The following is a 25,182-nucleotide window of genomic DNA, read 5'->3' as shown; positions in this document are numbered from 1 at the left end:
ATCACAATGTCTTTGTTCATCCACAATTCCTTGAGGCAAATCGTAGCCTCTGTGCTGGAGGAGTCAGAGGAACAATTGCATTTTGGCCTCAGAGAAAAATCCTTGTTAACCTGAACAAGTGAAACACCCATGCTGCTTATTCTATGCTTTTCATATGCTTATTGGCTGTTAGTTTAGCATTTTACAAGTGAGGCCAAGAAGAGATTATATTATTTTTACTTTTCACTTTTTTCCTTATAAATTTATTCTTCATGTCCCTGCAGAAAGAAAGTTCCCCCTTATTGTTCTTGTTATTGACATTATACATAGATAAAACAATTGAAGAAGTATTTTTCTTAGTTAGGCAGACCAGAGATACAATATACCATAGGCATATCTGTCAACATGATGCCTCTGCCTGTCTTTATTTTCTCAGTTTGCTTGTGGTCCATTTAAAATCAGATTACAACTGATTGGTTCTTGCATTCAAACTACTTTGGACGACACTCCATCCACTGCTGTATAAAACAAAACTGATGCGACTGAAAAGCCTAAGGGGTCAATTCAAAATATCACTGTTTAATAAAAACTGTATTTCTTTAATTTTTTATTGATTCAGCACTCATTCTCATGTAATGCTGCTGTGGTAATATTAAAACTCAGTGACTGACAGTGGTATCCCATAGAAGTGATTTAAATAGCAGTACCAGGGAAGAAAATAGGCTTTGCTTTCGCAACAATTCTGTTCAAACTGGCCCAGAGGATCTTGCTTTCAGGGAAGGAATAGACTGTGCACCTTCTGCCCTTTGAAATATATAATCTATACTTTTTCCAGCCCTGTACGATGCCTGTGAAGCCAACAGGATGCCTGCTCTTGGCATCGCTGGGTGCAGCCTTTAAAAGTCTGAATACTTGGCTTGTACATGGGAATGGGTTATTTGTGTAGGGTAGGGAACTTATGTTTGCTCAAATGCAAACCCCAGACTATTCTTCATGTGATCCACAATACAAAACAAATGAAAAGAGCATTCCTGTGAAATGCGAGGAATTTTCCTAGTTAATAGTCACAAAGTGTGTGCTGCTTACAGGTGGGAATATCAAAGGAATTTATGAGGTTTGGATTCACAGAGCCAGCCAGTGAAGTGGGAGCTGGGCATCAGAGTGCCCAGGAGCCCGTTCCTGGCCCTGGAAAATGGGATGGAGATTTTGTTAGTGTCTGCAACACTGCACTGATGAGAGGTGCTTCTCAGTCTCTTCTGCTTGTGAGGTATTTGGTTGGGGAAGCAGCAGATGGAGGGAGCACAGCCCACACCAGCCTTGACTTGTTTTCTGTTGACTGAAGTTGGGCAGTGGTATTGTTCAGGTGCGATACTGAATTAATATTGAGTGTGCCTCTAAGATAAAGTCATTATTTAGGAGCTCATTAAAGTACTGGCCTTGAAAAAATTTCACGCTGCTAATATCCTCTTCCATCACTGTGTCAGGGATGGAGCTGGTTTAGAGAAAGAGCTCAGCCACCTCCCTCCTCTGACCTGGGGGGCTGCTGGGACCGGGGCTAAAACCTTTCGAAGCCTAGAGCTAAGAAAGTGCCAGGTGTTAACATGAACTGTAAATTGCTGAGTAACTCTGGCAAAGTCCTTTGGTACCCTAATTTCCAGAAAAGTCCCTGAGATTATTTTCTCTCTACTCCTTCCTTTAGTGAGCTTCTCCCTCTTGGTTTCCCACCTCATTTCCCCTTTCTCTCTTAACGCTCCTGAGATTCACCTCTTGCTGTGCCTGCAGGGTTTTCAAAGAGATGGGAGAGCAGCCATTGCCGTTTCCACCTTCTGCTGTTCTGTGTGCCATGAGCTCCAGGAGACAGCAGGGACACATGTCCCATGGGGACACCCCTGAGCCTCCAGCCCTGGGGTGCCTGCTTTCAGAAGGTAACTCCAAAAAGGTCAAAAATGAGTCACTGGAGTTTATCGGCACAAAGCGCTTCCTCACAGCCCCGTTGCAATTGCCTTGGTGGACTCTGGCAGCGTTATTGCTGTGTTGGCAGATGACAAGGTTCTCAACTCATCGTAGCAGTATTTAGGAGGACAGCAAGTGTCTGTGCTGGAGAGCCTGTCTGCTGCCCACCTTTCCTCCAGACAGTGTGCAAAGGCCTGCCGGAGCTTAAATAAATACTAATTTGCAGTAATGGCATTTAATCCTCTTCAAACCATAATTTACAGTATCAGATTATTATCATAATATCTGATCTACTGTTCGTAATGCTTTATTGTTATCCCATTACAGGGAGTTCTGCTGGCACTGCATATTGTCTATTTCTCTTACAAATGTTCTACAGAAACCTTATTAATTATTAGTCTCATAAAACACCTGTTAATGTTACCATTTTAATAAATCTCCTCCTTAATTAAATTAGGTGGTTCTGATAGTAAGCCTCTAATGTCCAGTGCCTTTCTGTTCTCCTCACAGTCTGATTGTAGAGTGGGAAGCAGTGTTCAATTATAATTGATGTAGGCCATAATTCAGAACCAAATTATAACATATAAAGCCATATGATCATTGAGGAATATAATAGATCTCCACACTGAAGTGTCATTTGGATTGATTAGTGCTGTTTCTAGAGCCTTGTTAGAGGTGAGAAAAGGCTTAATTCAAAAGGATCTTTTTTTTTTTTTTTTTTTGCTTTTCTTTTTCTCTCTTTTTGTCTTAAATTCATGTACTCTATTCCTTCCTTGATACATAGTATCTAATTCAGGCACTTTGGTGTACTGTTCACACCACCTACTTTCCCACTTTCGTTTCAGTTCTAAAGCTGACCTTTTTTTTTTATTTTATAAAGGCAGACTACATGATGATTTTATTTAATGATTTAATAAAACTTTCCCTCCTGAGAAAGGTGCAAGAAATCTTGCTGATCTATTACTGCTGCTAACCAAGCATGAAAGTACCGTTATATATGATACAGCAATACTAAAGCTATAAGCAAAAAATTAAAAGTACATCAGAATGAAGACCTTACCCTCCCTGGAAAGTTGATGAGGCACCAGGAAGATTTAGCACACTGGAGCAAACGTGCTGCTCACTTGGGTGCGGGTTGGTTCCCCTCTGCTAGGGAAGGTCTCAGGAGAAACCTGCCCTGGAAACCATGCCGGTGCTCACCCAGATCCTGTTCCCATGTGGCCTCTGAGCACCTCTCAGCCTTGGCTGCTGCTTTTCAGCTTTGTCAGCAGAGATGTGATGTGTTTTATGGGCTTAGCGATGTTCTCTTATCTTGCAGGAAACCCTAAAGCAAAGAGCAGAGCTTTTCCAGGACCGTGGTGAGAACTGGACTCTTAGCTCTCTAGGCTTTTTCTCTTACTGGGGAAAGTGTCTGTTTTACATCACTTCCCTACCTGCCTCCCCTCCCGTTGTACTCGTTTGCCTTCCTCATGACAGTTATGGTCATTTTTTGCTCAGGAAAGAAATGCAGCAAAATGTTATGTGTGGTTTTAATTGATTTTAATACAACTTAGAAGCTTAAGTTGTAGCAGTTCCCACTCAGGCTCCCCCGCTTTCCCTGGGCATGTGTGTTTCCTCCCCTCCCACTCCTCCTTGCTTGTGGGCTTTGGTATCCAGCCCCCTCAACAGGCTATTGACTTCTTCTTGCCCAATTTCATTAGCGTGCATCCCATCTCTCCCCAGTAATCCTTAGTTCTCAAAGAGGAGCCTGTGGTTGCAATTTCTGAATCATTTGTGAATCAAACGAAAGGATACCATGGCTACTTTGTAGGTGAGCTGACCCTTTAGAAACATAACAACCACACCAAAACAACAACCCGAAAGTCTTTGCTTTTCTTTCTTTTAAAACTGAATTACACACCAAAAACATTTTGAAGAGAAAAAACTGCAAGCTTCATTTGGGAGATATGAAATATTTTGACTTTTTAAAAATGAAGGATTTTGGTGTGTTTGGGCTACTTGCCGCGTGGTTTCCCACAGTGGAAAAAAATATTTTTCATGTTTTTTTTTCCACGTTTGCACACAACTTGCTGAAATTGTTGTTTTGATGCCTTCTGCAGTATTAGTCTTGATTGTTCATTTGCTCAGCCCCAGATCTATTGGCTTTGGGGTTTGCATTCCTGCCCTATGTGTATCCACACTATATGCCCTTTCAGGCAGGGACTGAATAGGGACAGAAGATAAGGACTTCAATCTGAAGTGATTGAAAAGAAGAAATAAGTGGAAATCCATGGAAAGCAACTGTAAAATTTGGACTATGAAAGGGGTAGGTGCAACACAGGTAGCTTGCAAATGGTTGAAAAGCCCCATGGACAAAATGAGGTGTTGTTTCTGTATATTTAGCCAAATGGCAAGTCGTTCTTTAGCATTTTTCTACCACATCTCTAGTTGCAGGCCTGCAGGAATTCGTCAGGAGCAGATTCGGCAGCTGAGGCTTGTAATGAGACATCAGCTCCTGGTGCACACTGTGGATCTTCCTGTGGGAACCAGACGATGCCTGTTTGTCTGTCCCTTCCCAGCACTGAGCAGAAGATCCCCCATTCACTTGCTCACAATGTGATAATTGACAGTGAGTTTCCTGGAGCTGAATACTGCCTGCCCGAGGTCAGCGTCTGCTCTTCCATCTTGCCTTCCTTTGGCGCCCGATATGAACCCCCAGCATCAAGTGATCGAGGGAGTCCTCCAAGCTAAGGAGCCTTTTTGTTGCTAAGAGACGACTTCTGGAGGAGCAACAGTCATTAACACGTTGGGAGTGGGTAAGGAACTGCAAATTAAAGTAATTTGAAAATGCTTCTATGTTCGCACACTAATTGCAAACAGGGGGAGATTGTCCTGAAATCTGGGGTATGCTGGTTACTCTTGGAGCATGGTCATTCTAATGGATTGTTTAGATGTTTCACAGTGGGGCTACAATTGTGTATAGGTATTGCTGTCCTCCCACTCTCTATTGGGGTGCATTTAACCCATTGAAAGTGTGGCAGAGCCCAGTGTCTGCTTGATACTGTCCCTGCTCTCCACTTGGCACACAACACACTCAAAGACCATTAACTGGTTAAACATAGTGATGCTCAGAAGCAGCATGTGGCCCAGCCTTACCGAACTTTGGTAGATGAAGCGTGTCTATTGAGCTATATTTCTGTCAGAGAGAGATGATGCAGTGGGAGATAATGCATTAATTATCTTGGTTTCAGGCATTTTTTGAGCTGTCACACATTCCTGCCAGGAGAAGAGAGGCAGGGCATGGAGTCACTCTTGTCCCAAGCATACTGCACTTCGTGCCTCACCCACCCCAAATAATTCTTTGGACCATTTAACATCAATAAAATCACACCTGTGGGCCCTTTGCAAAAAACAGTGTGTGACTTTTGCCCCTGGAGGCCTGATCCTGCCCAGTACACCTTCCTGGCCAGGAGGAAGCTCCTTGGTGAGTGCAGCTTGTTTTCTCCGTCTTCATCCCCATGGTGTTTTACTGATTGATTCTGCTCCCCATTGCTGGGATGAAGGCTTTGGCAGGCAGTCCTGGCTCTCCAGTGTAGCTGTGTTAGCATCCTTTCTGCTCTGGCCCAGGGCAGCGCAGAGCACAGCTGTGAGATGCCGTTCCTGCACAAAGACAGTCACTTACTGCACATTAGTGGGATACAGTGGAAAATTTATGTATAATTTCTCTCTGTTCAGATCAAGCAGAAATACCATTCTGCGAGAGAAGTGGGCCTCAACAGAGCTGAATGGCTCAAAGAATGGGTCCTATCAAGTCTGATAATCTTCCCTAGCGATAACGCAGTGGATTATACAGCGATTGGATGCTGAGAGTACGCTGACCTTAATCTCCCTTAACTTTGGTTTTCTCTCCCATCTGATAATAATGGAGAAAGTACAACATGTGCCATAGAAGATTACACACATCCTGCCACACTTCGCAGATGGCTGATACAAAAATCGGAGACAATACTAAAATAATTAAAAAGCCCACAAAAATAAACCAGTGTATTTAGCTCCTTTTGTGAGGCTGTGTCTAAGGAAACTGAGCCAGCCGGCCTGAAATGCACAATATCAATGTAAGTAGATCTTATTAAGATTCTGTGTGGCTGTCAAAGCATCCTCAGCCGTTGCTTCCAGCTCAGCGTCACTGCTAATGGGGAAGAGAGGGAGAGATTAGTTTAGGCTACTTTGAGACACCGCAGATATACGTGGGAGGCATCCTCTGTTGCTTGAACTTGCATTTCACTGACCTGCTATGTGATGAGTGGAGTGCCAAAAATACAAAAGAGTTGGCACATAAAATCCATGTCTACTCTATCTGCTCTGTCAAGGCTGAAAAAAAAAAGTCCTGAATGAGCCTTGGAGAGTCAACAAATCACTAAAACAGCAGCTAAAAGAGGAAGTTCAGCACGAGTTCAAATCATTAAAATTCCATCTAATGTATGCTCTTGCAGACTGGTGGGCTGAGAGTGATCCTGGCGAGCGGAAGGATGTATGTGAACTGGTACGCAAGCAGAAAATGGACAAGGTTGATGTGACTGACCTTCAGTGTTGAAGCCTGGTCTTTCCTGTCATTCAAGATGGCTATACAGGAAGAAAAGGTCAGTGATGCACCTCTGGGCTGGAGACAGTGAGAAATCAGCTTTCTGTGCAGCTTTTTGGGGCTGATCCCCACCGGTGTGCAGAGGAATGCGGCATATTTATATCTTGAATTTTTGCTGGTATTAGTGTGAGGTTCAAAACGGGAAGACAACTAGGTAAAGGAGTGACTGTGGTGGAGTATGAACATAGATCATTCATTTAGAAAACACCCCTTGGCTAAAAATCAGACAAGGCCTATGAACAGTGAATATGTTCCTTTTATGTTCTTCCACACAGGCAATGTGCGAAAAAAGGGACAAAACTGCATTGTCTACCTTACCCACATTTCTCATTGCCTCCAATGGGAGTTTTGTTCAGGAAGTGCAAAACAGAGCTGGTAACTGTATTTCCATTTATTCAATAGTTCTAAGATTGAAAACGATAGAGGCTGCGCAAAAGAAATAACAGGGGCATCTCATATCCATGTGTCGCTTCATTAAACATCTGAAAATGGCAATGAAAAAGGAGAGATTGGAGAATGAGATTTCCAGACAGCAGGATGAGAACATAAAAGACTCTGTCTTCTGCTTGTACAATACACATGTGGTCAGAAAAATAAAAGCAGCAAGCTATCTTACTGTATAATAGACAAGTATTTTCATAGCTGTTATTTTGGATGCACGGGAAGTAGAAAACTGCTTTACACAAGAGAGTCACTTGTTAACTTTGGATATGTGATATGTGAATGTATAACTGAGATAACAAATCATGTGGTTTAATCCTTCTCCTTGTCAGGAAATATTTGCATTCAGAAGCTCCAGAAGTAACAATGAGTAGCTAAGGAATATATGACGTGTTGTAAAGCTAACTGACATTGTGTGCAGGAAAATGAGCCTTTACAAAACAGGGTTTTTGCTTTTATTGCTGTTTTAAATAGAAAAGATTTGATCAATCTTTGCCCTCTCAATATGGGAAAAAAGGTGACTAGGCCATGAATTCCTGCAAAGCTGCCTGAAGGCGCAACAGTTGCTGAAGGAAGGGTTGATCTTTCCTATGTGCAGAGGTGTCAGGTGGCCATGGGCAGCAGAACTCTCCTCCTGTTTTCAGATCCATCTTTTGGAAGTTCCAGCATCCAACATCTCAATCCCTTCTTATTGGAGCCTCATCAAAGAGAGAGGGTAAAGCAGTCCCGTGGTTTAGGAAGCCTAAAGTGCCCAGGTGTGGGGGATTTCTCAGGCATTTCAGAGAATCACAGAATGTCAGGGATTGGAAGGGACCTCGAAAGCTCATCCAGTGCAATCCCCCCATGGAGCAGGAACACCCAGATGAGGTTACACAGGAAGGTGTCCAGGCGGGTTGGAATGTCTGCAGAGAAGGAGATTCCACAACCCCCTGGGCAGCCTGGGCCAGGTTCTGTCACCCTTACTGAGAAGAAGTTTCTTCTCAAATTTAAGTGGAACCTCTTGTGTTCCAGTTTGAACCTGTTGCCCCTTGTCTTACCATTGATTGTCACCGAGAAGAGCCTGGCTCCATCCTCCTGACACTCAATCTTTATATATTTATAAACATTAATGAGGTCACCCCTCAGTCTCCTCCAAGCTCCAGAGCCCCAGCTCCCTCAGCCTTTCCTCATAAGGGAGATGCTCCACTCCCTTCAGCATCTTCGTTGCCCAACGCTGGATTCTCTCCAGCAGTTCCCTGTCCTTCTGGAACTGAGGGCCCAGAACTGGACACAATATTCCAGGTGTGGTCTCACCAGGGCAGAGCAGAGGGGAAGGAGAACCTCTCTGACCTACTGACCACCCGTGCTGTTTTGGAGGAGTACTTTGATTTGCATTCACAGCAGAAACCAAAAAGAATGAAGATATTTCGCCCTGAACAAAATTCAGATGACTGATTCCAACTTGTCAAGTCCATTTATTGCTCCAAATAAGTTACCCTGACCACTTCCATGGACACAGTTGAGCTTTTGTAATCTGGTATTAAATCTGAGGGTAGATAATTAAAATGCTGCAGACAGACAGTCTCTCAGCCATCCTGGTGAATAACTTGGTCCTGCGGCCACAGGGATTGACTCTGCAGCTGTGCAAGGTGGAAAGTTTTCAGCAGCACCTGTAAATCCATGCTTGTGGACTTTCAAAGCCCCATCTGTGTTGCAGGAGAACCACGTGCAAGTGGCAGCATGTTAAGATCTTGCTGTAAGAACTGAAGTTTAAACCAGCTGCTTCTCTTCCTCCCCAGTCCCAGGCTGGGATCGTCCCTGGAGGAGAAGTTGCCTATCTATGGTCTCTGCCCTGGGCAGCTCCCTGCCACAGCTTGTCACCCTGCCTCTCGCTAGCAAGCTCCTGTGAAACCTTGAAAGCTGTGTCACCTCTCAGGAGTAGAGGTAAGAGCAAGCTTTGGACCTGGCGTGGAGGTTGGGGTGGAAGGGACTGGCTCAAGCCCTTCCTATACATGGGAGACTTGTCTTTTGGCTTAGCTCAGCCTCTCAACGCCCAGTACTGACCCGGTGGTCCCTGAACCAGCCCTGCTGGGGTGGAGATGTTCCAAAAGTGTTTTCTGACAAGGGGAAATTTGTAACGTAAGTTCCTAAACTTCCTACTTGAATGTTTATTTTGTTTGTTGTTCTGGTTTGGATGGTTTGGTGTTTTTTTGTTTGTTTGTCTTTTGAGGTTTTGTGGGGTTTCTGGTGTTTATTTATTTTAGGAAAAAAGGGATATATACTGTAGCTTGTACTATCTTGTGCTGTTAGGTCCCGAGGCAGGCAAGGAAAGCTGTAATTCCAGATGTCTTCACATCAGGCCAGCTGCTGTACACCTGTCCAGCAGCCCTTCATGCCACTGGGATCTGCTGCCATCCATCTCACCTGGCACAAATCTCCTGAGGCAAACCACCTACTTAAACAAATTTGAAGGGCTGCCCGTGAGCTCCTGCCATCCTTTTGTGTCTCCCTGAGTGTCTGAGCTCCGAAACCGAAGAGAGCAGAGGGGCCAGAAGGAGCCCAGCCCACACCAGTAGGTCAGTGTTTTGGTACCTAAATCTCACCTGCATTCCAGGTGGGCTGGTGTTGGGGCTTATCTTCATTAGCTGCTGTGTGCTCTGCTCCAGTTGTTGTCAAGGGCTTTGCGTTTTCACTGTGACTGTTAAAAGGGACTTTTTAATTAGGTTTTTGATGCATCTGTGTCTGTACAGAATTTCACAAAGTGATGTGGTTCCCTGCACACCTTTGGTTTGTGTTGGCTCTGTAATTACAGTGATGGAGTGGGATTCCCCAGGAGCTGCCAGCCCTGGCAATGTGTCCCTGCCAGTGATGCCCAGGCTGTGGGCTCTGGCCTCATGGTGACACTAGGGGTGAGAGGAGAAAGGTGACAATAAACATCTCAATCCCTGCACCAGCATCCAACCTAAAAACTCAGCGCTGCTGCTGGCAAGTAGCACATATCACAGCAACAGAAAAGCCTGCAGCCTCTGAAGTCCAGATGCATCAGAGCCTAAAGAGAGAGCTGGGCTCCCTAATGGACACACGTTGTGTTTTTGAGCATCTGTGCATCTTTTCCTGATTGTCTGCTGTTGAGCCTTCGTTTCAAGGAGCGCTGGGTTCTCTGCTGTACGCCAGCAATGGCTCTTCCAAACTTCCTTGATTGTGTCTGTTGCTTGCAGGATAAGATGAAAGGCAGCAAGAGTGACAGAGATTAAACGAGCAGTGAGAGGAACCTGAGCTGAATTTTGGGAGGGTAATTAACGGTGCTAGCGGCTCCAAGCAGAGTGAGGGGTTTTGCTTTCTTCTATTATCCGCGTGGTACTGGGGGAATGCCGGGCAACTCCCTCCTGATACTTCTCTAATGAACAGGTTTTTCTGGCAAGGACTGAAATATATGAGGAAGTGATAAATTAAATGCTGCGAGTTCCCAGCTCTGTGCTCATGCTGCAGCAACAAATAGATTTTTGCATCTCACAATGAGGCCAGCAAAGAAACTTCTTTCCCTTTGCATACAGGAGCTTGTGCTGCTTCCAGTAGCTGCCGATTTCCTTGGCAGGAGTGGAGACAACTGCTGTGTTTTCTGTGCCTGTGGCACTGCCCGGCTTTAGCGGACCGGCCATGGGATGGATTAACAGAAGCTACACCCTGAGCAAAGTAAATGCACTGAGTGTGGTAGGGCTCTGCTTGCATTAGTCCAGGAGAGGAAAGCAAGTCAAATAGCAACAGCAGAGCTGTCTAAAGCAGTTGCTGCAGCCCCTGGGCTGCACTGTCCTCTTTCCCAGTATGCAAGGTGGAAAAATGCAGCTTTTCTGCCCAACTGCAGCAGCTCAGCCTTCCCCCTCCGTCCCTTGTGTCAGGCTGGAGACAAGCGGGGTGGGTGGCAGGGAGGAGACTGGCAGCCCAGAGGGATGGAGCAGGAAGAATTCGCAACCCTGAAAGCCCCCGAGGTAGCGCAGCCCTGCTGGGGCAGCTACAGGAGACCAGCCGGGGGGATAATGTGGAGAGAGAAGCTTCTGCTCCCCCTGACCCCCTCAGCGCTGGGCAGATAACTCATGTGCTGGAGCAAATCACACGCAGACAAGAAAGGAAATGCTTTAGGCTGATCTGAAGGGATTTTTATGGAAGTTTTCTCTGAAACATCAATATTTTATTATTTTTTTAAAGGCTTGGTTAGAATGAAATGGAAAAGGGAGGCTGTTTTCCTGTGGCGTGGAGTCAGTTTTAAAAAATGTAGTTGTAAGTGAAAAATCATTAAAAAAAAAAAATAAATATAGGACCTGCCCTTCAATGCTAAAAGAATGTCAAAATGTAATTTTTTTAGTTTAAAGATCAGGTTTTTTGACCTGACCAAAACAACTAAACAGCATTTCAAAATACTTGTGTGAATCCAAATCTGTGTGTTCCAGAGAAAAAAAAGCTTTCTTGCCGAAAAAATTCAATAAGGTCTTCATAGGTGTCACCTCCTGGTCTGTCCTTGCAGTGGGAGGGATGGTTTCTTCCTATCCTTCTCATAGATGTTTTTGTTTTGTTTTAATAAGTAAAACTCATGCATAGTGTAAACACACCAAAAATCACACACCCTATTGAATTTTCAGGCATAAGTATTTTAAATCCAGCCTTTCCCAAAGCTCCATGCATTATTTACAATGGAGAATAATAACATAACAAAGCTGTATTATATTAAAATTGTTCCATAAAATATTACGATTATAATTTTTTGTAGCTTGACTTAAGGTGCACAATTTATATAAAACAATATGAATTATTTTCTGTTACAAAAAATTATTCAGTGTGGGCTCTGTGTATTACAGTTATTAATCTTTCTATTTAAATGCAAATTTTCCCTTTCAACTGAGAGCTAAAGATACTTTTTATACAACTAATAAAACACAACTTTGATCTTCTGATCCCTCATCAGGGAGATGGCTTTTTCAGTTGTGTTTGGGATGTCTCTGCCAGAACATGGTGTTCCTTTACAGAAAGGAGGCTTTCTTCATAAATACATTGAAAATTATTTGCTGTTAAAAATGAAATATTCATTTGTACAGCAGGGCGTGACTTGGGCAATCCTTAGTTGCTTTGTTTTTGTAATAAGAGAAAAGAGCTAAAACGAGTAGTGTCCTTTGTGTGGGCACATGTCATGTCGGCAACGTAGGAGGGTAATTTATCCTCAGAAGATCTTCCTTTGCATCCTGGTGGGTTTGCTGCTTGGGGAAACTTTAAATCGAGATTTGTTTGAACAGTAGGAGCTGGTAGGGTGGATCTGTCAGGATGGGGTGGTCAGAAGTATTTCATCCAGCTGTGAAGCAGTGGTTGAAGAAATGTCAGGCTTCCCCATCACCACAGTGTCTGTGCTGTTAAGAGACTTCAGAAAGCTTCACGTCACCCCTGAAATACTGTATTACCAAAAAATCAAGGGGCAGGGGAGCAGTTTGCTCTGCGTAAGTGTCAAAGACTTCATCTAAAGCCTTGCTTTTCCCATCTGCAGAAGGGAGTGGAAGTGGTCCTGTTGGATGAGGAGGAGACTTGCAGTGTCTGATCCCTGGGAGCTGCCATCAGCCCATGGTTTTGTGGGTCTCGCCATCCATGTGAGAACATGACGCTGCTCAAGGAGTGAGGTAACTCCCGGTTATCTGGCAACTTGTATCCCAAAGCAGAAATCAAAGTTGTTTATGTGATTTCAGGCTAATTTCTGCCAATTCTTGTTCTGAGCAACTCCATGGACAGCTTCCTGAATAAGGTTAGTAGAGTCTGACTTTTAGTTACCACCGTTAGCAAAGGAAGTTAAAAACCTGCTGCACCTCCATCTCTTGTCCTTGTATGAGCACGGACTTCCCATTCCACCTTCCAAGAAATGCTGTCTCCTGCTGTGGAAAGCTTTCTGATGCTTTCCCAGGGCCTGTGTTGGTTGGTGGAACATGTTGTTCTGTTTGCTGGCCACCCCTTGGTCTCTCTTGTTAGTTTTGGTCTGACTAACCCTAGGAGGGAGCTTGGCTGCTTTAGTCGGAGGAAATGTGGGAAACTGAAAAGGCTAAAGCAGTGAGCGGTGTTATAATTAACTGGCTCTATTAGGTATTTTACAATTCTGACACCTCACAAGAGTGAAAGTTTAATGAGAATGGAGAGAGGCTCAAAAGCAATCCATTTTCCTGGTAAAGATTGTAATGAAGGTGTGAAATGATGCACAGCTAACTAAACCTGTCTGTAATAGCCTCTCTGTTATAATGTAGCCATCTGACAGACTTGAGGAAAAGCAATACAATGGTCATGTATGTGTATATATAATATATAAAAATATATATATATATATATATACATACACACGCCACTTTCCTTACAGTGCTAGTGTAATGTATAATACGGCTTCACTGGATGTGCCATGCATAGGTTGGGTGCAAAAATGTGCAAAGAACTGATCTTTGAAAGAAAACGCTCCTTTGCAGGGGAAATATCAGTGCAACCCAAGGAAAAATCCCTAGAAATGTGTCCCAGAAAGGAGATTCAAGTGCAGCATGTGGAGCTGTGAACACCAGTGCCAGCTCTGATGTGGCACGAAGTCTTTCTCTACCACCCATGTGCACCGGCACAACCTGCTTGCTGCATTCTGTGGTGAGTTCCTTGTAGATCTGCCATGGGGGAGCAGAAAGTTAATGTGAAGGTATTTTCTTACTATTTGCTTGAGAAGAGGCTGTCTTTCTGATTGTTAGTTTAAAATCCAGCAGCAGAGGCTGTAAACAGTATACTTTTCACAGCAAAACCCCATAGTCTGTCACTGTGATTGCATCTTTTCACCTTCGTTTGCCAGTAACGCACATGCCACGCGGCTTCTGGTGGCACTTGAGGACTGAGTGTCCCTCTGAGGATATTTTTGGAAATGGATGGTGGTGGGAACACGAGTCTGCTGCTGCCTTTGCATTTCCAGCTGGGCTGAGCAGGGGCTGAGCACCTTGGGGTGCTCAGAGGTCTGATGTGCTGGAGCCCCAATGCATCAGTGTGGTTTATGGCACACGTGTGTAGGACAGATTCTGTTCTGTGCAGCTCTTGTTCCTGATCCCAAAGAAAACTTTTGCTAGCTGAACTGAATTACTTCTTCCTTTTTAACATATATAATTTGCACGACTGATATAAACGGCAAACACATAGGTGAAGAATAGGGATGGAAATAAACACATTGTTAATTGTAATTAGTATGTAAATGCCTGAGCTCATAAATTCCAACTTACATAATTATTTTTCTTCACTTGTCAGGACTTGCATGAATATGGCTGAGTTTTCTCGTAGCTGACTGCAGGATGGAGCCTTGATCTCTATAGTACATGTGTTTTGCATGTGGCATATGGTGAGGGCTCATGAAGCGTAATTGTGGAGCATTAATGTTCAGCCCTCCTGCAGGGAGTATCTCATCCTGAGGGTTGACTCCTTTCAGTAACATCGAGATCCTATAGGAAAGGAGCTTCTTTTAAGAATCTCAGCCATATGATTTATGGTAAATAACACTTGTATTTCCATACTGTGTGTTCCTGTTTAAGAGGCTTGCCCTTGTTGGTGCTCAAATTTGTTTTTGTTTAGCATGTCAGAGGACTTGGAGCAACACAGTTCTGGCAAAATGTGTGGGAAGACTGTGTAGACACTATACAAGCTTTCTATGTACAGTGTGTCCTCTCCAGTATATTGAAATGATTTAGCTATGCAGTTAAAGCACACCCATTAATACAAGTTAATATAAAGACATGGGTGCACTTGTTACATTTTTATAAAGAGAACCAGAGGATCCCCTGAGACATTGTTTTACGAATAATGAAGGACAGAAGCTCAATTAGAGAAAGCATGGAAGTGAAAAGTGAGACAAGAATCACATAGAGTAAAATTCAGTAGGTATATTAGTTGGTATAATATACTGTTTCTTATACGCTAAAAGGTTGCATTGAAGAATGAATTAGCTGCTTTTCCTATGGCAGTTTTCTAAACTGGGGTTGTCAGAATTTTTTTGCAGTGTTCTGACTCGAGACAGAAAAGTCGATTCCTTAATTCTAAATTGATGGAGGTGTCACTTTGATACTTCCATTTACTTTTTTCAGCACAGGAAGAGCAGAATTTGTCCAGAATTATTTTTTCATTTTGTGTTCCCCTGAGACTCCAAGAACGAACAGTGATATTTTTGTCCATATTATTTTAGATAAATATTTTTCAAGCACGAATATAGAATATAGAAGCATGAGCCTCAACAGTTGGCTGGAAAGTAAAGAAAGAACTGAGTTTATGGATATAAACCGAATCCCTGTTATTTTTACTTAGAAGCCAAGAGCGTGTTTCCAACAAGGTGAGACTACATAACAAAACGCTGCACTCTGGCCAGTGCCTGCAGAGCCCTTTGGTAATGTGACTTCTGAAGCCCTTTATGCTTTTCCTAGAACAAAGCTCTGGTCTCCTTTCTGATCTCCCAACAGAGCCTAAGGGCTTGCAGGGCCAGTTTTGGCTTGTGCAATATGGGGCTTGCATTGAGTTCAAATACTTGAGAGCCAGATTTCATGCAGCTCCACGTGCTTTAATCCTACTTTCGTAGTAGTTCTCTCTCAGGGACTGCCAAGTGTCTGGACTGACCAGTGGTCTCAAGGGGAAAGTGCATCTGTGGAGAATCCTGGGAATAATCCCAGGGAAAATGGTTGCTAAGAAAAAAACTCAGATTATCAGTGCGTATGTCATTTCCATCAAAAGCGCTTCCCGATGAATTGGTTCAAAGTGGTTGTTGTTGGTAACCTTCTTCTGTCAGTCATTGTTCCCATGTATTTATATAGGGCTTAGCGATAAAACTACTTTAAAACAAATGCGAAAATATGTATTTTGCAAATTGAATTACTCTTCACCAGCTAAAATGGAAGAGTAAGGAGAATACTGACTCTGGCAAAAATAGGGTCTATAAAGGAACTTTTCCAGGATGGAGCTGGAGCTGTCAGCATCAGGTTTTTGGTTGGGGGAACGTGTGGGGCAATGAGATTCGGTTCAATTCAGTGGCATTTGGCTGCAGCCTCCACCTCAGCATTCTGCCACGCTGGGAAGAGAAAAGATATTTTCAGAGCAAAGGTTGTCTTTATGAAGCATCTTGGAAGAATGCATGGATGTGCCATTTTCTGAAATAGTGTTTTCTTTCTCAATTACCCTTATGTTCTTGTATGGAATTGGAAATTGTACAATTCCTTTGACCCCCTAAGTCATTATTATGTTATTAAATGTTTCAGGACTTGAGTCACTATTTTTTGTGTCACCAAAAATTGTGACAGCACATTGTCCTGGCTACAACAATGCTGTGAGCTGGGGTTTGGTGTGGGCTTGTTTGATTAGGGCTGCTCCACAATTTTAGCATTTTTATGAGTATTTTGCCAATGTTACCCTTGTGTTTGCAGGCACAACAAGACAGTTCTCTAATTGAACAATAACTACAATGTCTCCCTGTATGGGCAAACCCTGAAAGTGCTCCTGAAATGTCCTTTCTAAGCATTATATACTGCCTGTCTGACAACAGCACCCAGAAGTGATGCAGTATGTGCAGCATTGCTTCATTTAATAGCGTGAGATCCTCTCAGTGTGTTTCAGTTTTTATTATTCTAGAGATAAGAATCTTTAAATACTGAGGGAGCATACAGCGTACAGGCATGTATTGACATTCTTCTATACTATCATAACCATGGATTCATCTGCTTGTCCTTATGTTAGCAATTTAATTTTAATCCAAGGCAATAATGAAAAAGTGCATTACCAGGGAAAAGAAACTCTTCATAGCCTGTGTTCCTGATATTTCTAGAGAACTGAATTGCATTTTCTGTTGACAATAACAGACTATCTTTAGGTCTTCCATGAACATCTATGAACAAAATAGGTTAGCTAATGTATTATCAGCAAGAGGAAAATAAACTACTTATAGCTCTTGTGTTCAGGGGTGGATCTGGACCCCCTGTGTGTGGCACCTTTACTCTGCAATTTCCTGCTAGGAGCTTGATCAGCTCCTGGGGCACAAGGCGGCATTTCTGCACGTCACCCTCCGGCTGGTAGCCTGCCCGGCTCAGGACACTGAAGTGATTAGGCAGTTGGACTGGATAATTGTTGTAGGTCTCTTCCAACAGGAAAACCTCCCTTTCTCCCCCTCTCCCCCTCTTCCTCGCTTGCAGGGCTGGGCTGAGCTGCCCTCCAGAGCTGAGCGAAGCCATGGGTTGGTGTTGGAGTGCCCATGCAGGGATGGCTGTTGTTGCTGGGTAGCCAGAGCCCAGGCAGGGCAAACCTCGGTAGAGCTGCAGAGGGAGATTTTAACCAATAACAACAAAAGTCCCTTCAGACACCGACAACCAGACTCATTTTTTGTTTTTACAAATAGGTTGGTAACTCAGGCATTTGCATTGCACAGTACAGGTGGCTGTTGCTGGTTGCAGCCGGTACCGGAGTGGTAGCTCCCAGACAAAACACTCCAGGTATGGAGGGCGTGGATGATTTTGATGCTGTGCAGGCAAGGTGCAGGCTGTGTTGCTGCAGAGCATGATGTAGAATAGACAGGGAAAGAATATTTAGTAAAGGTGACCTGGGAAATTTGCAACAAAGGGGGCTCCTTACTCTTGTGGGAGACCTGGCTTTTCGTAGGCATCTGGGTGTGAACGCTCATGGATGGTGGATCCTCCCCAGCTCCCATCACCTCCAAGGAATGGAGGCACAGTCCACAGGCCGTTCAGGCACAGGTTTTTACTGCTACAACACAAATGTAGCCACATATTTGTCCAAAACTGGGAACAATCCAAAATCTAAAGGTATTTGGATCAGCAAGCAGGCTTCAGTAAGTGCTCAAGAGTGTTGTAAAAGCAGAATAAGTTGGATTCCATTTTTAAATAATTTAATATCTTTATTTATATATATATATATACACAGTACTCAAAAAATCCTACAAGTGGAGCACAGGATGAGGTTTATTTCCCTTAGTTATTTTTTTCCTAAACTTTTGCAAAGAATCTTTTATTACAATTTTGAGCTTTATTAAAAATAATCCTAGGGGAAACGTGTACTATTCTTTATTAAACTACATAGGATGTATTCCTACGAGTTGCTCACACTCCTCCCATGCGCACCTTCCCACATGTGATATAAATTAAGGATGTCCCTATCTTTAATGCCAGAAGTATTTCCATCTTCCACTGTAAATATGCAGTGATGCATCTAGAATAGCACTGTCAGGGGAAGAAATCTTTGCATGAACAGAATTTAGCTATTTATGTTCTCTTTCTACATGCACTTAGTATTTTATCCACAGTGGAGATCATCTTCAGTGGGATTATGTTGACTGCAGATAAAGGGAGAAAGAAAACTCTTGTTTTTTTATATTTAAACCTGTTCTGAGTTCTGCCCCTTGGCTACTCTCCCTCTGACAGCCCATGCCCAGTTCAGAGCCTTGCAAAGCTGTAGGAGATGTTGACTGAACAGCATCACACTTGCTGATGGTGTGGTGGGTTCTGGGAATCGGTCTGACGCGTGACGGTGGTGCTGAGCGTAGCCCTCACCTCCTGGGTCTGGGCAAAACTGCTGGCTCCGATGGGGAAGCAGATGGGAGCAGAGACTTGAGAACTAGTCATCAGACGGGAGACTTGAGAACTAATCTTGTGTCTGTGCTTCTGCCTCTGTGACTAATTACTCTGAAATTTGCACATGTAATAGCATTCGCTTTTCCTAATATCTCTTACTAGGTTAGCATTTAAAAAGGATGTATTTTCTTGTCGTTAAAAGTGCCAGATGCAAATGGGGAAGCAGACAGATATGCATTGCTTAATAATTAAAATAGAACAAGGAATTTCAGGGAGTGCAGTCAGGCTCCAGAGAGTGCCTGATCCCACGGCCAATGCACGGTGCAGCGGCAAGAAATGCACCCAGTGCACCACACCTCTATGGGAACGGACAAATTAGAAATTTCAAGGGCTGTTGAACACTGTAAATTTCCACTGTGGATCAGCACAAAGTTATTTGGCACAGGAGGTTCTGTAACCGTGATACATTGGGGAAGTTCATATTGTGCAATGGCCCTAAAACTCACCCTTCCTCCTCTAGTATGCAGAGACGCAGTGCTAAGATGTGTTTAATATAAAGCAGGTAGGATACTAGCTGACTGGAGCAGTTTTTTTGTCTCTTGTTGCCTTTTCATTATTCATCTTAGGATCATCTCCTTTGCTATTTATATTCAGCACAAATAATAATTAAACCAGGGGACAGAGGTGTGATGGTGTGAATGTGAAGAAAAACTGTGTGCCTGATGCTGCAAAGTTGCAAAGATGACCGGGACTGGAGTCCTGGAGTCTGAGGAAACATGGTTCATTGCAAATGCTTACAGGAGAGCAGGAACACATTAACATGCAAGTGCTAGTCTTTAAGTGGCCAGAATGTAGTGATTAAAGTGCTCTTGCTGTGTGATCTTGGGCCTCTTGCCCTTTCTATTCCTTAATTAATTTCCTCTATCATTTATGTATTAATAAAAACAAATTACCTGCTTCATGGGAGGTGAGAGGTTTTATTCATTTATGTTTGCAAACAGCTTTGAGATCCAAGGAAGAAGCTACAGAAGAGTGAAGCCTGTATGTAGTGCATGGATGATACGCGACAAGGTTTTATTCCTTGGCAGTCTGATAATTTGGCATAGGATTAAGTCTCTTTCCTTTTCTGCTAAGTTTCTTTTTCTGACATTGTTAAATAAGGCACAGCTTTGCCTCTAGTGTAATATGTAAATGAATGGATGCATGGACACTTTGATTTTAAGTCGATTGGTACCTTTGTTTCAGCCTTTTTTCTTTTGTGAGCATTTATGGAGAAGGGCACTGCCCAGTGACTGCAGAGTCATCTGCCAGCAGATCATCCATTTGAAACCAGTGTTGGGATTTAAAATTGGTACCACGTCCCATCTTTATGGAACGATCATGAATTTATCTTCTGGAATGATGCTCTGCTTCCGGCTGTTAACAATAGGGTAGCTGCTGCGGAGGTTACCGTGCATGGGATGGAGTTGTACAGAGAGGAAGTTTCCAGGTACTGATGTAGAGTTGGTTGTTCTCGGCAGTCACAGCTTGTGTCTTGCACTGAAATTCAGATTTGTAATGTCTTCCTCTGAAAACAAACTTGATGAAGGTATCGCAGTTTAGCGACTAATCATGCAGTAGTGCTGGTCAGAGGCTGCGTATGTGTTGTCAGTAGCTTTGTCAGTGAAGTTCAGGGAAGGCTGATGCATGCCCATGAAAGGCAGAAATGTGTTATCAGCGGATGCTCCTGATATCTTTTCTCCTGGTGAGTAATGCAAACAAACATGACATTCCTTCCTACCTGTGCAAACCCGTCTCAGGGTGGAAGCAACATTAAAAGCCAGCATCTCTTCTCTTGTGATGTCTAATAGCAACATCTAATTCTGAATTTTCAAAGCGATTCCCCTTAAGGTTATCCTGTGATATGAAGCGTGCTTGTGCATGGGCGGTGCAGCAAGAGCAGCTCAGCGCAGTTCAGTATGCAGAGAACTCCTCGGTTAGGGTTCCCCTTGGAGTTCCTCAGCAGGCACTCAGGACGTGTCAACCTTTGAGTCATCTCGTACTTCTAAAGCAGCTTTCCTCCATGAAAGCTGTTTCAGTTTCGACTACAAAAACTTTACACAGAACACCACATTTCACAGTCCTTTGAAACAGGTTTTTGCTGCCTTTGGGGCCATGCATGCCTTCACCCCTTGTGTATGTTATGCCTTCTCCATCACCACTTTTCTTTGTGACCCTCCCCAGTTTGCTTCTCCCAGGGAATTTTGGAAATGGTCAATACCTCTTGGACTGAGCTGTGTGGGATGGGAGCTTAAATTGCTCTTGGGTGTTTGCAGTTTGTCTCTTCTAAATCCCTCCTCAGAGGACACCTTTAGCCATATCTCAGATCAAAGCTCAGGTGTCCTGTTCCCTTTTCCTCTTGAACGCTCAGGGTTTATGTTTCGCTTGTGCTGATGACTGAGATTCACCCTGGGGTAGAAACCTTTACGGGGCAGGGAGAAGGGGAAATGTCTGCATCTGCAGTGTGAGAGTGGCTAAAGCGGTGGCTCCTATCACCCAGCCCCTCAGAGCCAAGGTCCGGTTAATGATGTGTGTAAATACCTCCCAATGGCGAGGCCATCCGTGCAGTTCCAGCAAGGTTGAGCTAATAGCAGAAAAGGTGAAGCTCCAGTATAGCAACAATCGATTCAGCCTCAGGCCCTACACAGCACAGAGCAGCTCATGAAAACCAAAGACGAAGCATGTGATTGCAGACCCTTAATCCAGCTAAAATACCATGATGCCTGACCTCATTAGAAGAAAGCCACAGAACACATCTCCCCAGATTGTTCCTTGCTGTGTCCAGTGAAATACTGGGAGTTTGGCCAACCAGCCAGATATTCCTCCCATCTCCTGCCGAGTACTGTTTTCCTCTCTGCCTGGGAAACACTCGGAGACCCAGAATGACCTCCTGTGAGCTCCTGGGGAGAAAATCTTTTGACATACTAATTATGATATAGATGTAAGGTGATAAATGATAAAAGCTAATACAGGGCTTGTAGGGTGAGGGCAAACAAGGAAAGCACATGTAGGGTGTTAACAGGGGCCAGGAGAATTTATAAGCTGTTCATCAGTGTTTCCCAGAGATACTCATTTTATGGGCAAGTGAATGCAAAGCCACTGCACATTTGGGGACTAGGGATGACTAATTTTTCCCTGTCACTAACACATCACCGCTTGTATCAACCAAAAGCGTCAGAGCAGTTTGGTGCAAACCAGCTGAGTGCCGCTAGTGATTTGCCGTGGTCATTAGCACAGTGTGAAGTGCTGTGTCCGCAGGCGTCCGCTGGTGTGTGGCACTACAGGGTGCTGTCTGCAGGGCCTGTGGACCCCTCTGGGACACCCACGTGCAGTGGCTCCCATCTGTACCGTTCACTGTTAAATGTCAATATGAGCCTATTAGAGAGAGGCCGGGGGAAGCGGGAAAGGCAGCTCAGCAGGCAGTGATGGATCATACACTGGAAAATGATTGATTTACTTATTTAGGGCTGTGTTCAGCAAAGATTCAGATCCATGGGGCTTGGGCTTAATATGAGTTGGGGAAATGAGACTGTTTCAGCAGCAGAGGAAACCACTTCAGGCCTTTCACAGCACAGCACTTACGTGTTTATTTAACCATTGCACAATGTTGGGGCCAGCCCCACTGCTGGTGGGGAGTCCTTTGCTGTGCCACCAGGCTCAGCCACTGTAGGAATTTCAGGTGCTGCAGCAGCACAAAGCAGAGTTTTGGAAATGCAGATTTTGGGGGACGCTGGGCCCAGCCTAAACCTTGAGGCAGCAGCACTGGGCAGATGCAGCTCCTCATTGAAGGGGATGCTCAGTTACTCTCCAGCTTCGGCTTTGCTGCAGTACACTGGAGGAAGGAAAGTTGAAGAGTTGGCTTTGTGAACAAGGACCATCCTGGAGCAGTAAGGCCTTGGTAAAGGCTGGTCCTGGAGCTATTTCACCAGTGACCATAACCATCTTAATAATTTAGCAGACCTCTCTTGAGATATGCCTGTTGATGTACCTCACCACTAACTGGGACAGAAAGACTCAAGCTGATACTGCACCCTGCAGTGCTCTGATGTGATGTAGCCTAAATTCTATGCCCAGCCTTTGCTATGTGCCTTCTGGATCCAGAGCACGTGCCTGTCGTGGTCCATCTTGGTAGGAATTGCCAGGCTTAATCAAACCAGTGAATCATCTGCTCTGGGAGCCTGTCTTAGGCTGTGGGCAACACTAGCTGCTTTGGAGGGAGGTGTGAAAGGGCCCTGACAAACAGGGATGCAATACGCTCGGGGAGGTGTCACTTCTTGGCAGCAGCGTTTGGCCTGGAGCATCAGCCTTGTCTCAAGTGAAAACACAGCAAAGCACAGCTGTAGAGCACAGAGATTGTAAGGAAAATGTCTTAAAAGGTCTCTCTGTTTAAAATGGTTCCTGAGGAGGGCAGTGGCTCTTCCTTATGGCTGCTGTAGTTTTCCTGCAAGAGTTAGAGCCATCTCCCTGCTCCTCCGGACAGGTCTTTGGCTGACAGCAGCAGTTTTGGTGGGGTTGCCTAGTTCTCCTGCATGTCTCCACTCTACTGGGACTCTCTTTAGTTTAATTACCTTCTCTGTGCCCATTTAGCACTAAACTTTCTGGGACTGTTTCTTGGCTGCAGCTGCCAATCTGAATACTCTATGACTTAGGGGAGAAAAATAAAAAAATCAGCTAGCCATAAGAAGTAGCCAAGTTGCTAATGGAGACAGATCAAGTGTGGTGTGCATCACCAGAGGGCTGAGCACTCAGGAGCGAGACCAGGAGGAAGTACTCAGCCACTTCAGAGAGGGATGCAGAGAGACCTTCACTGGAGGATGCTCTAGCTACCTCCGAGAGGTATCTGCAGCTCTGCCTGTAGTCTGCTAATACCCCATTCATTGGGCAGGTAGTACAGTAGAAAAAATAATAGGAATAAGTCAGAAAAGCTGGAAATTTTCGGTGTTATCTGCAAAATGCAGGTGGAAGAAATGTGTTCTCTCTTAAAGTCTTCCCACAGATTTAAGTCCCTTGTGTCTTTCTTCCTGATGCTGGTGCTTAAAAATAGGACTGAAGGAATATAATATTTTTGTTGGTGTTAAGCTAGCAGCTAGTTAGTGCTGGCTAATTATTGTATAGGCCAAATAGCTCTGAGGAGACCTACTTTATGGATGTGCAAAGTGACTGCTTCTCCCAGCGGGAAAATTGGTGATCTCTTGTCTTTTTTACTTCTTAGGAGGCACAGAGACCTGTAATGTCTTAGGTAATCAGTCTCTCTATCTGTGCTTACCCATTGGGTAACAGCAGGTCAACTGGGCTCCTGGTAGAGTTGGGGAGACTTAAATGAGGACAAGTAAGTTCTTTAATGATCCCTGTTGCACTCCCAGAGGAGGCTCACCTAGGATAATGCTATCCCCTGCGGCGTGACCAACATCATCCTTTATTTCCACATCTACTTCTTGTACTCCTGTGGTTAAGGAGGATTTAAGGCTGTTAGCAAAGGGCAGTGTGCCCTTTGGGAAAGGCTCGGATCTGTGTTGCGTGTCTTGCGTGCTGGTCTGAGCTCTGTGCTGCTGGAACATCCAACCTATTTTTGGTGACAGCAAGTTATATGTATGTCTGTTCATGGTTCAGACTGGAGTTGCCAAACCTGTGTGCAGTTGTACTGGGGTGCAGTCCCTTCTGCTCCCAATATCTAGGCATTCGGTGCTTCCGGTTCTGATGATGTTCCTTTTTTTTAAAGAAACCAAACCAAACAACAACAATAACAACCAAAAAAACCCCACAAAACGAAACAAGAAACACCTCCCCCCCATCAACTCTGAAGTCTGAAAACAAATTACTAGTTACCACTTTAATTTCACTGGTGTAGCAAAGCATAAGCACCAAAGCATAAGCATAAGCATAAGCACCAAAACCAACCCTTGTCCTGAAGAACTTGTAGTGGTTGCAGACTGGGAATGGTGGCTGCAGAGGAGGGCAGGAGCAGAGTGAATGAGCAGCAGGGACCTGCCCATCAATGGATAAGGCGGTGCTGGAAGATAGACCTCAAGCTTTTCAGACCTGCAGTACTCCCTGATAAGGCTGTGTTTCAAACAGAAAGAAATGTATTTTAATTAAATGTTTGAAAACATCTGTGGGGAGGGCATTTGGCAGCTGTTTGGGTTTGTTGCCTGCTGGAGTGGAGTCTGCTCATTGCCTACAAGGTGCTGTGTGGTGCTGGCTGATCTGAACATGCTGCTGCTTTTGCCACACATCTGATTTTAGTTCAAAAGTTACTGGTGGTGTGGCTGGCTGGGTGGTTTTTGTGGTGGGCAAGGTGGGCGGGCTGGGGTCCAGCAGTGGGGGTGCAGCGAGGCAAGCCTGGGTTCAGACTCACTGGCTGAGCCTTGCAGGGATGTGTTAAAGGCAAGGGAAATGGTGACATGGGGACAGGCCTAGAAAATGAGGATGCTGGTGTCCCTTGGTGATTCCTGCCTCTTCCTCCACCAGTGTCTGTTGTATAAACTGTTTCTTCGCACTTGGTACCTTCTTTAGCGTGATGAGGGACACTGTGGACTGAACTGCTCTTTGTGCAAGCATGCTCTCTGCAGAGAGTGA

General features: G+C 44.3%; 1 long non-coding RNA gene across 1 annotated transcript in view; it reads left to right on the top strand.

The window, feature by feature from the left end:
- Positions 1 to 25,182, top strand: part of LOC110362652 (uncharacterized) — a 259,684-nt gene that overhangs the window by 154,186 nt on the left and 80,316 nt on the right. Inside the window, exons 9-15 of the long non-coding RNA XR_010475128.1 lie at positions 1,762 to 4,237; positions 4,360 to 4,727; positions 5,163 to 5,395; positions 6,405 to 6,551; positions 8,773 to 8,917; positions 9,284 to 9,549; positions 12,501 to 12,630. This is a non-coding gene — a long non-coding RNA (uncharacterized LOC110362652). The remainder of the gene's footprint in view (positions 1 to 1,761; positions 4,238 to 4,359; positions 4,728 to 5,162; positions 5,396 to 6,404; positions 6,552 to 8,772; positions 8,918 to 9,283; positions 9,550 to 12,500; positions 12,631 to 25,182) is intronic.

Source organism: Columba livia, chromosome 10 (assembly GCF_036013475.1).
Source record: "Columba livia isolate bColLiv1 breed racing homer chromosome 10, bColLiv1.pat.W.v2, whole genome shotgun sequence".
NCBI lineage: Eukaryota > Metazoa > Chordata > Aves > Columbiformes > Columbidae > Columba > Columba livia.
Note: the sequence above shows the minus strand (reverse complement) of the source record. Positions and strands in the feature narration are given on the sequence as shown.